The following is a 13,168-nucleotide window of genomic DNA, read 5'->3' as shown; positions in this document are numbered from 1 at the left end:
TATTTTTAACTTTTCATTGGCTTGATATGTTTGACCCTGATAAGCACGATTTTTTTAGTTCAAAGCCTTATTGAAGGAAATAGAAACCTTGTGTTTTCAAAGAATTTGCCTTCTGCTGTAGAGACTCCAGTTATTTTAAAGGACATGAAATTAGTCCAGTTGGAGTAGGACGTTAATCCCCATTTCATTACCTTTCGGTGTAATTCATTAAATTTCCACCCCTGAGGGCTCCTCGGTTAATGATGGCATTCCTGTCAGTCTTTGCACTGTTCCCTACGAGACCACTGACAATGCAATTAGTTCAATACTACAAATCGACCCAGGTGCTCTGATTTGCAAAACCGATCTGGATAATGGATATAGAATTCTCCCAATTCTCCCGGGTTGCCATCCTCTTTTGGGCTTAAGTCTAGCTAGATGGTCAATATTATTATGATAAAACCTGGCTTTAGGTTTTTCTTGTCGGTTGCTTGAAGAATTTAGTTCAGCTATCCATTGAATAATGCAATGAAAAAACACAGTTTCTATACTCGCGTGTCATCAATATCTTATTCCAAACAAATGCTACATTATCCTGATCCACTTGACAGGTTCCTATAAGAAGATGAAGCAGGGTTATAGTAAATTAAGACCACGATGGGATCAGTGCCTCCTATTACTCTAAAGTATTGGCATCTCTAATCGACTGACATTTTGTAACTTTTCTTGCTTTCTTAAGATTTATGCTCAAAGTCATGTTCATGCTTGTCTTTCGTGCTCTTCTCCGTGTTGGAGAATTTACACCTGCTAACCGCTTCTACTTCGCTAGTCAATTCTACTTCGATAGTCAATTCGTTTTGGAGCGACACAAAACACACAAACTATTGAACTCTCACTGTAACATTTCAAACATAGTTCTGGGCGGCAATACTATATACCGACAAACACCGGAAAACAACCGGAAAACTACCGGAAAACACCATGTTATACTGAATACCGGAAAACACCGGAAAAAACAAATACCAGAAAAACACTAAATACCGGAAAACACACTAAATAACGGAAAACACCCCAAATAGGTAACCCGGAGCCGGGTCCTCTGGAAAACACCGGTATTCAGTATAACATGGTGTTTTCCAGTTGTTTTTGGTGTTTTCCGGTGTACAGTATAGCCCGTTCTGGGAAGCCAGTGATTTCAAGGGTCCTTTATTCTCGTTTTTAGATGGTACTCCAGACGTTCAATATGGATAACCATGGTATTCAACAATTGGGTAGTTGACGATCCACTGCTTTTATAAAGTGTCTGAGTATTCCGATATTGTCATCAGCTGTTAGCAAGGGCAGTATAGTTGCCTGTACATGTCCACCATTGTATTGTAAACATAAGATCTAACTATTTTATATGTTTGGAGAGAACTTATATAGGCCTTTGCCTGTTGTTCAATCCAATTCAGTTTATTGAATAAAATATTGCTTAAACTAAACTAAGGGCAGTAGCTAAATAAGCCCCCCCCCAGCAGCTGTAAGCAAGGGCAGCAGCCGATGGATCTCTCTAGCCCTAACCGATGCCATTCTCTTCTAGCTGTAAGCAAGGGCAGCAATTGATGTATAGATGTACTTCAAGTTTATGCCATCCATATCCTATTTGTTGTTTAGACTTTATTGTCCTTGTAATTTACCAATCTATTTGTTGGTTAGACTATATTGCCCATGCAATTTCCCAATCTATTTATTTTCCATGTAATTTACCAATCTATTTGTTGTTTAGACTCTAAAGTCCATGTAATTTACCAATCTATTTGTTGTATTGTACATGTAATTTACCAATCTATTTATTGTTTGTTAGACTTAACTGTATATGTAATTTACCAATCTATTTCTTGTTTTTGTTTTTAGACTTTATTGTCCATGTAATTTACCGATCTATTTGTTCTATTTTAGACTTTATTGTCCATGTAGTTAACCAATCTATACGTTGTGTTTTAGACTTTTTATTTTTAGTTTACCAATCTTTGTCGTATTTTAGACATTGTTATATATTTAGTCTACTAATCTATTTGTGGTATTTTTAGTTTACCAATCTCTTTGTTGTATTTTAGACATTGTTGTATCATTTAATTGAGATTGTTAAAGACACATTATGGGAGATTTTTATAGAGAGTTGGCCATTCTTGCTATAACAGTTCAAAAGTAGATGATGAAAGAAGAATATATTGAAAAATTCAGTCAAATTACTTTATTCTGAACATAGTTATCATCGTTGTAATATTTGCCTAGAAATGGTAGCGAATTGTGTGTTCACCTTCGCTGATCGTTTGATTGACAGGCGTTAACTCCACCTACATATCTCGATTATCAAGTAAAGTTTTCAATGGCATACGGAAACGCTTTACAGCGGCCTCGCTAAATACACTCTATCATTTAGCCTCGATCTAACAGACGTATTTTCATCAGGTTACCCCTTATCTGATTTAATCAATTAGTGAAATCCTATTTAAATCCGAGCTGTAGAGCCATCCGTGGGTCTACAGAGTTGATTTTGGTCTTGTTGTTTAAATAAAGATCTAATTTATAATTTCTATAACATCTGAAGCCTAAATTAAGACTTGCAATAATCAGATTTAGCTCTTGCATAATGCATGTTTAATTGTTGCATCCATGTACTTAATATTTGTGATGGGGCTGGATTGTTGCATATTTAGTTTACCAATCTTTTTGTTGTACACATCGTTGTATTATTAGATTACCAATCTATTTGTTGTATTGTTTATAAATCAGTTTACCAATCTCTTTGTTGTATTTTACACATTGTTGTGTCATTTAGTTTTCCAACAGGTTAACTGAGTTGGTCACTTGTTGCATCCGCGTGTTAATATTTGTGATGCCCCCCCCCCTCCCCGTGGCGTTCACAATCTTTGGCGGTGTATACTGTACCCCATCTTTATGTATTTAGCTAATCAATATTTCAATTCATCTAATAATCATTCCCAATTTCGTATTTTTGTGTTCTAGTCTATTTTACTGCATTCTTGTTATTACGTTATATTATATTATAAATGACCTATTCAATTTCATATCGCCTCCTGTCATATTATCTACTAGGACACATAATAGGGGGATAATTGTCTGTCCTCATGTCACGGTAAAATAGAATATTTCCATTCCCTTTCTAATTAACAGACACTATTAATGCCTTCATGGTTAACATTAACCGATTTGATATATACATATAAACCGTAGAAAATCATTTTAGCTCGATATATACAATAGTTTAAATAAATCTAGTTTTTCGCTTCTCATGGAAAGTTGGAAAAGGTGACTTAGGTCCTTTTGATAGGTAGCTCTTCGTATGTTCTTCATATAGAGAAAATATAAAATGACGTCATTTTCTTTTTTTCATAGAGTTTTTCAATCAAGACCGCTTTCAAAGATATGAAGATAAAACGATCGAGTGCTTAATCTTTGACGGACGTATTATTATATGTATACTATCTACTACAGGCTGACCATTCTGAACATGAGACACGCTATAATTATTTAGTATTTTAGCGGTAGTTACGTATGGAGGCTAACATGATGTGATAATTTGTTGTCACGAAGCTCATAAGGACAGATGGACAAAGACGAACTCCAGCATACCACAGCCACCGTGAGAGATCATTTTACCTGTAGTCATATGACATATGAGACATGATTTATTATGACAGGTTGACACTGCTAGAAAAAATAACCATTCCGTCTCACAACCGGAGTGAATTTGGAAAATGCACTGTCTAAACTGAACAGGCTAATCCGTTACATATAAAATTTTCATTGTTTCTTAAATATTGAATACCAGAAGCCCATCTTTTCAAAGTAAGATAACAACATCAAATTGACCAATAAGTCGTGTTTGCAATGTCGAAGACTGCACAGGATGATAACGAGTTAAAGACTTGGCATATCACAGTGTAAGTATATGTAATCTATAAATTAACAAAATGTACAAAGTATGGGATACATTTTAAAAAAGCGGATAAAGAATAAAAATCCGATAATGACAAAATAATGGGCTATAGATCAAGGTGTGTGACATTATATGACAATGTTGTTTATTAGTAAATTAGGAGAGTTTTTAAAACCTTGTCACATAAATGAGATAAATTGGTACCAACAATGACTACTAAACTCATCATATCGCTGACTTTTAGTATAACTGTTTCGATGAGAGCGCGCTTAGATGTATGGGCTCTAATATTTCTTTACGTCAGGTGATCATTTATATCATCATAATTTTATAAACGAACGGGTTCAGTTTGAACATTCCAATGATTTTAATCTTCATAACCACCAAGAGCCTATTTATCAAAAATGTAAATTCAAGCACATATTAACCAGCATGGCCCCGTGAATGTTTTAGGCCATTGAATGTGGGCCTTGGATCAATAACGCTTCGTCGCCTCGTTACACCCCCACACGTGGTATCAAATTAACCCTGAATGTTTGAGGCCATCGAATTTAGGCCTCGGGCGAATTTGGGCCCTCATCGAATTGGGCTCCTGGAGAATTTGGACCCCGGACGAACTGGGTCCCAGGCGAAGCTGGATATCCTGCTAGTTTCTAATAAAACTATAACAATTGTGGTATGAAGTAGAGACATCCAATCTTACTAGAAAATACCTGAATCCCTGAAAAAACACATATGGGGTGCACACAGGACAAAAATGTGAGGGTTTCTCTAAAAAGCAGCCTGTCTCCGTGAGTGACACGAGGGGCGCTTCTTGATTCAATGCCTAACGGTTGTGAGAACATTGAAAGAATTAAACGCCAAGTAGACTCTGACATTAAACAGCGGAGACAGGAAGTTGGCAGAAGATAATCCAGGAATTTACTTAGACTTCGATATTAACGACATAAATAAATTCTCGATCAATAAATAGTCACGTGCAGGGGCGTACATAACGATTTTGTTTGGGGGGGTGTTTAGCCAAAATGCGACCGACTGATGCCCATACCCCTAGTACGAGTGACGCAGTCAGGAACCGAGCACCACAGGTGCGAGTTTTGTAGGAGCCATGTGCAGTAGCGGATCTAGATGGGGTGGGGGAGGTCCAAATCTAGGGGGCCACCCCAGCCACACTCCCACCCCACAATGAATGTCAACAAAATTCTGGCTATAACATTAAGCGTCCCAGTAGAACATAGATGGCATTGTAGTTGTCGATCGTTGTCTCGCTGGAAAGCAGTTTTATTTAAGTTGACATAAAGTTTATGTCATATATGATTGTGCCTATAACACTGAGCAACCTGAGAAAATTTTGAAAAATTGAGTCAATATCTTGGCATTTGAGGTCATTGCTGGGAGAAATTCTTGTGGACGAGAGGACCAGAAATGTGAGTCAATTAGACAAAATCTCGAGATCTGCCCCTGTCAATTCCGCCTGTTTTGCAAGAGTTGACAGAACTTTTGTATAGTCTGACGCCCCACGACCAACACACCAGTGCCAGTGGTACTACTAACATAACTAGGCAGGCAGTTCAGTATAACCGTGAATATGATAGTGCTGAGACAGTATAAAACAACAGAGGAGTGGAAGAATGATGTTATAATGGAATCGAGCGCCGCAGGCGCGAAAAAATTTGAGATGTGTAACCGAGCTTTTAATTTTTGGGACTGTGCCTGACAATTTTAGTCAATGTCATGGCAAATATGGATCCAAATTCTCGTTAACGAGAGGATAAGAAATGGGACAGAATCTTGAGGCCTATCTGTCAATGTCGCCTGTTTTGTGAGAGTAGAACTAACAATTCTACAGTCTTTTGACCCACGACTCACTCACCAGTGGCACTACTAACTGGGCGATTCACTGTAACTGTGAATATGATAGTGATGAGATAGTATGAGACAGAGAAGGAGTTGAAGAATGATGGCATAATGGAATTGAGCGCCGATATGTAACTGAGCTTTTAATTTTTGAGGACTGGGCCTGAGGGCACTTTACCTCAATAGGGCGCTTACTTGGTCTCTGAAATGCCTTGGACTTTGGGGAGAGATTTTGCAGAATTCTGATGGTCAGAAAACACCCCATTAATTCATTTAGTCTGAGACCGACTGCGGTGAGCACTTTTTTTGAGACGGACTATTTTTTTGCCATGGGGTGAAAAATATTTTTTCAAACATGATAAGTCGACAAGGTTATTTTATACTAAAGTTTTGCTTGAGTAGAGTGACGTGTGCAGTGAGCACTTTTTTTGATACCGACTGCTCATATCTTACGACCGACTGCACTGATTTTGCGACCGACTAGTATTTGGGATCTATTCTGGCATTATTTGTTTACCTCATTAATTCATTAAGACGGCGATGCATAATTTTGAGACCGACTGCAGTGACTGCACTTATTTTGAGACCGATTATTTTTCTCCCTGGGGGAAATTTTGTTCTTAGACCTACATACTGACAACAGAATAAGTGTGAAACACATTAAGTTGACAAGGTTATTTTATACTAAAGTTTTGCGTGAGTAGCGTGACGTGTGCGGTGAGCACTTATTTTGATATCGACTGCTCTTATTTTGCGACCGACTGCACTGATTTTGCGACTGCTCTTATTTTGCGACCGACTGCACTGATTTTGCGACCGACTATTTTTTTTCCTGGGGGGTGTAACCCCCCCCCCCCCCACACACACACCCCGCATTTACGCCCCTGGTCACGTGATACACAAGGCTGATGAAATATATCTCGCAGCATGAAGCAGTTTTCTGCAGATTAAAATATGTTGAGAGGGATTTGCAGAAAACAACTGATAGATACATTAGTCTGAATATGTTTGAAGTCCAACTGTGTCATCAGATCGAACAGGTTTTACGCCGGGCGGAAATTTTGACCGAACACTGTCGATTCCTACTATTCTCCAGTGCATCCCAGCTGCCAAGTGTTCTTTTATGTGCACGCCAACGTGTACACAAGACCTACGCAATTGACAAGGGGAATCGCCTAACAATTTCCCTAGGAACTTTCTCGACTTACATCATGATTGAACCAATGACCTCCAAGTTAGCCAGCCAGCGCATTACTAACTAAGTCACCGTGGCTCTCGAACGATAATATAGCTCTAGCACCCACCGGTTTCGCCCAATTATTCTTATAAACGTACGATAAATAATTTATTTGGGCTAAATACAATATATTCAAACTAATCAATCTATCACAAATTTGCTTCTAATCCCTCTCAAAACGTTGTAATTGCAAGGAAATACCCCAAGATATACAAAATCTATTTTTAAAAGCCAGGTTTGTCATGTAACGTGATCGAGGGAAAGTCCATTTTCAGAATGTATTTGTCGTTACTTACTCACCATTTACCATACAATTCTATAATTATCGTCTGGCAACTTTTTTTCTTCCGCCGTTTAATTGCACTGTCTGTTGTACATTTAAACCCCTCAATGTTCCCCAAATCACCTAACCATAGCAAACGACCCCTGAGTCAAGATTGCAGACAATAAGCCGCTAGGACTGACATTTAGTGTTACCCTGATATTTTTGCCCAGTGCTTGCCCGATGGTTGTTTTTCCAGGGAATCCAGTATTTTTCTAGTAAGATTGGGCGTCTCTACTTTCCATATACTCAATTTGCCATACTTTTATTGGGAATAACTACTCTATAAATACTGTCGTGAGACTGTATCTTTAAGCACCTATCCATATCATACCACCTAACTCTCACGTGTCTCCAGATCCAGATACCGACAATAATTTATTTTTGAATCTTATTAACGTTTATACAATCTTAATCGTCATTCCAGTCGACAAAACACATTCGGAATCATTTAATATGCATAAGTAATTATTTTATTTACAATGTCACAAAACATATAGTTGGAATACAAGTCTTTATATTGCACAAATACAACTGGATCATTGGAAGACTAGTTGCTTATAACAGTTTTATTTCATATTATGTACAAACATTTATAAACATGATGAACGGTGTGTGAAATATTATATACATATTTACATATATTGACATTATGTGCATTTTCAGATATATACAAACTGATTAATTAAATATTATACATTTTTATAATTGTAAACATAACATACATACTTGTATGTAGCGATATTAAATCAAGTGATTTTCAGTTCATTTTAGATAAAATTTGCTTTGCAATACACAGTTTCAGATATTGAAAATATTAAAATTTGTAGTATTTATAATTTTCGCGTGAACGGACTCAAAACAAAGGTTTGCGTGTATTTTTAAATATTCAAAATAAACTTATTTTTGATAATTGAGACAGGTGTATCGTTTACAGCTACATCCTACTGGTATGGTGATACGAACAGCTCGGCACTGTTTTTTAATGGAGCCAGGACAGAAGGCGAGTGCATATCTTTGTATATAGCCGTCTGGAACACAGAAGTTATTGGGAGCTTCCTGACTACCATACATACAGTTGGTTCTGAAATAATTGAACACCAAAATTATTACTTATTAATGCAAAAGACAATATGATTATATAAAACGCCGTCTGTCACCCGGGAATCTAGTTTAGGGGGGCTAAACCCCTAACTCAATATTATTCATAATAATCCTACAATGTTAAAACGATAATACATGGAATATTAAAAAAAAATGAATTTGTACCCGCATTTAGCCATGTAGATGTTTTGTTGGTAGGGATTAACGATGTTACATTGTTCAACAACACCATTTTTATCGATGGAATTAACTCTCAGCACTATTTCAGGCGTAACTTTACACGTATCTTTATATGTGTATTGGTCGTATGAACTGTAATAATAAAACAAAAAATGTTGCATGAATAATAAGCAATCCATTATTAAGCGATTTGTAGTGAAATGAAATGGGGTTTAACGTCCTACTTGTCTACAGCGACTGCGTTAATGAAGGCGGCCATACGCCATACGAATTCCAACTGTTAAGAATTCTTTTTAGTGCACGTCAATGTATACACAGCACCTCGGTTTTTCGTCCCATCCGAACGACTAGATAGTCCTTGTCAGACTCTCTATCATGCACCACTGAATGGGAAAACCACGCCGGAAAATCCCGAAGAACTTCTCGGCCAACACCGGGATTGAAACCGGGACCTACCAGCTAGTCAGTTAGATCCTTACTCACTGAGCACCGCTGCGCCAGTTATGTCTAAATGTAAAGTAATTATATGTCCAATTTTTAAAAAAAAAAAAATGATGTCTTTAATACACACATAGAAATAAATAATTATGTCTATAACACCTATATTTACATAATTTTTCTGTCTATGATTTATTTTGGACGCGAGTAAAGGCAACATGCTATTGTTTACAAATTAAGTGACTCTAGTTTTTTTAAATATAGATGTACTTAGTACTACTTACCGGAAATATGTTTCATTCATAGGTTGGTACATCCGAACACAGGCGTCGTAGAAAAATTGTGCTGCCGGATCTCTTTCCAAAGCTTGCTGTATTTGTTGTCTGGAAGAGAATTGTATGTATTATAGAAAAATTATCATTTTTAAAGCTCAACTTGGGAATTTATTCAATAATGTGCTGATGTAAGATGATGCAAGCCCCGATTACATTAGTATTCTTACGCCACATTGTAAATCATTTACTGTACAGATTACCGTAAAAGGACTAGCTAGGTGAAATGAAATGAAATGGGGTTTAACGTCCTACTGTTTTGCTCCGAACTGGGCTTATGAAGACGGGCATACGCCATACAGTGTGCTTTGATGGAAATTTTGCCCGGACAGCGGCACTACGGCCTACTCTTATATCGAATTCCAACTGTCAAGGGATCTTTTACGTGCACGCCAATGTGTACACGGGACCTCGGTTTTTCGTCTCATCCGAATGACTAGACAGCTGTCCTTGTCAGGCTAGCGAGGTTATAGCAAACTTATTTCGTAATACATATGAATGGAAGTTAGGACTAATAGCGGAAAATTACCATGAAATACATCTTCAAAGATAGATGATCAGTTTTGTTGTACTTTTGTCGGAAATAACTAAACTTTTTACGTATACATTGCAGTAAATTAGTTTTATGTTATAAGAAATATTTTATTTTTGCTGTGGAATTTTTCGAACCTGTTCAGAAAATAATCAAATGGATTTAATTTTATGTTATAAGAAATATTTTATTATTGCTGTGGAATTGTTCGAACCTGTTCAGGAAATAATCAAATGGATTATTTGTTTTGTAGAAATGTTGGAACGTAAAACAATAAGCTGTAATGTTCTATAACTACAGTTTATTTTCGGATCTGCTATTGAAATGATAAGATAGTTTTTTCCATTGAAGAATTTATGGAATCTGTTGAAAATATAATAAAACTTGAGAATTGTTGTAATCTCTGTAGAGAGTAATAGAATGGATTCGTCTATTTCAAATATTTTCAAATATATGCTAAAGAAATCACAAGATGGGTTTTTCCTCTTGAGTATTGTTCAATAAATGTCTTATAAATATAAAACGGATTTTTCAACTGATGAATTATACGGATGTGGTCTAGAATAATAAGACCCTTTCGTATGAAGTAACAATAATCTATCCCTTAAAGACCCAATACCACTCTTGTTGTAACTGAATAATATGTCCCAATCTTTATTCTAGTCAACAAATTGTACTATTTTACAATATTCCAATTAATTGATGATACAAATTTCATCTTAACACACCTAATTTGAAAAATTGGAAAATTCAACTAAATGATTTGAAAAGCCTGACGTGAAGCTTTTCAAATGTGTCTTGGATTTAAAAATATTTTTGAACTCTTTGGACAAGTAAAATAGGATTTAATGGATAATTTACACAACAGGTAGGACACTAACACATCTAGTACTTAGAATAAGGCTATTTTTTTATTTTCTGGAGCTGTCAAGCCAGCAAGAGTGTTATTGTCCCTTTAAATAAAACAGGGTATGTTATTAGTATAGTTGGTGCTTGTTATACAGCGTGCAAATATCGATCTAAAACGTTTCTTTCCACTATATTTTCAGAAAAAAAACACGCCAAATAGTTTTTTTCCTTTGGCAATGATATAACAAATTTCGTGATCGCAATTATGAAGTACTTACTGATTATAATACGGTTCGTTGTCAAAACATATGCCATCTAATCCTCGTGGAGTCTGTTCAGGTACTGGTGTTGCAGCATCCCAATGGCAATTTGGAGTTTTTGCTGGGAGAATATCTAACGAAAACATGCTAGCAAAATCAAGCTGTGCACTGGTTGAGTGCACAACCAGAACTATACTCAAGAGTCCAAAAATCTGTGAATAGAAAATTTTAGCACCATAAACAGTAGGCAAATTATTAAATTGAATTGGTGGTTGTTTTTTTTAGCAAATTGGGGGATCACGTGGCTAAGTGGGTAAGACGCTGGCTCGCTAGCCTGGAGGTCGGGTGTTCGATCCCTGCATTGGCCGAGAAAGTTCATCCCGATTTTCCGGCGTGGTTTCTCCTTGTCAGTGATGCAGGACGGAGGACCTGACAAGGATGGGACGAAAAACCGAGGTCCCGTGTACACATTGTCGTGCACGTAAAAGATCCCTTGGCAGTTGGAATTCGATGTAAGAAATTCGCCGTAGCGCCGCTGCCCGGGCAAAATTTCCCTCATAGCACACTGTATGGCGTATGCCCGTCTTCATTAGCCCAGGTTAGGAGCAGAACAGTAAGAAGTTAAATCGCATTTCATTTCATTTCATTTCTAGCAAATTAAACGCCAAAGACATTCTGGAATATGGATAAATAGAGATATGTTAACTTCCATTACTTACCATCATTTTCTAGTTCTTTTCTTACAAGCCCGACAAAATAAACAAAACTATTTGTTGCTAAACCTGTGTGGAGTGTCGCTTATATATCCATGTGTAACACCTCTTATTTACTTCAACCAATGAACATAAACCCATAGCCTTTCCTCGACTGACGTCATATTGTCATTGTTGTCATAAACTGAAAATGACAGATCTGAAGACATCAGCTCAATCCATCTGCAACTCATATATCATGTGAATTGATGTTTCCCCTATCGCGTGTGACCTCTTTCAACTTTATCGTGTAAGAAGTACTAAAGTTTCTATTATTCGGCAAAATTATTTACTTACTACATTATGTCGATAGCTTGTAATTAGAGAGGTTTAGAAATCATATTTTACTTGTAATGTTCAGATTGGGCCAACAACAAGATAAACATCAATACAGTTGCAGTTCAGGGCCCTGTTTCTCGCAATCTTAACTAAAGATAAAATCCAAATTTTAGTAGATACTTCAATTTTGATTGGATAAGCACTAAAATCAATCTAATATTATCCAATCAAATTACTAAAATTTGTATTTTATCTTAGTTAAAATTTCGTGAAACAGGTCCCAGGATTTTATTTGCAATGCGTGTGCCTGGCAAGGACAGCGTCTGGTCGTTCGGATGAGATGAAAACCAAGTCATGTGCCCACATTGGCGTGCACGTAAAAGAACCGTTGACAGTTGGAATTCGAAATAAAAGTAGGCCATAGAGCCGCTGTCCGGGCAAAATTTCCCTCATAGCCTGACGACGCCCGTCTTCATTAGCCCAGTCGTTGAAGGAAAATATGACGCTTAGGTCCATTTTAATTTGCAATTGGCTTGCCAGTGTTGCTCAATTCAACCCCAGTTAAGAGCTGCCATATCGGAAATACTTGCTATCGCCGGGCATTCAGGAGAGGAGGGCGGGGTGTGGGATTTCATTTACCACGTAAGTCTTTGTTTTCGGACACTCAAAGTGAATAAAGTAGCTAAGTCTCTAACTCAATATCATCAAAAATCTTCGACATTGAAAACACGAATTATTTGTCAATTCAAATCAACATTGGTCTTGTGATCTATAGGGAAAAGATGGGCTTCTGATATCCAATTTTCAAGACAAAATAAACATTTTACCATTGGTACATTGGAACAAGGGACTCAAAGAACAGGGATAGACATATTCCACAAGTCACGTCAAATAGTGACGCTATATTCTTATCTGGAGAGCATGTGCAATGAATACCATCGGTGTAGACTGGAAAAAACAGACGCTAAAGATTGCCATTCACATGAGACTTCTGGCGTATTTCGCCGAACATAACTGATTAGAAATTACAGTAAAAACAGAAACGATTGAATGTAAATCGGTTTATATACATTCATATTACATTATTGCGTTGCGACCCAT

At 36.9% G+C, this 13,168-nt stretch overlaps 1 long non-coding RNA gene across 1 annotated transcript; it reads right to left on the bottom strand.

Moving 5' to 3' along the window:
* Positions 1-8,617: 8,617 nt before the first annotated feature.
* LOC126810565 (uncharacterized) lies at positions 8,618-11,849 on the bottom strand. Its single transcript, XR_007675251.2, has 4 exons — positions 11,756-11,849; positions 11,055-11,248; positions 9,348-9,446; positions 8,618-8,757 (listed from the first exon to the last, which is right to left on the bottom strand). It is a non-coding gene; the product is annotated as an uncharacterized LOC126810565 (long non-coding RNA).
* Positions 11,850-13,168: the final 1,319 nt, after the last annotated feature.

This window comes from Patella vulgata, chromosome 2, assembly GCF_932274485.2.
Source record: "Patella vulgata chromosome 2, xgPatVulg1.2, whole genome shotgun sequence".
Lineage (NCBI taxonomy): Eukaryota > Metazoa > Mollusca > Gastropoda > Patellidae > Patella > Patella vulgata.
Note: the sequence above shows the minus strand (reverse complement) of the source record. Positions and strands in the feature narration are given on the sequence as shown.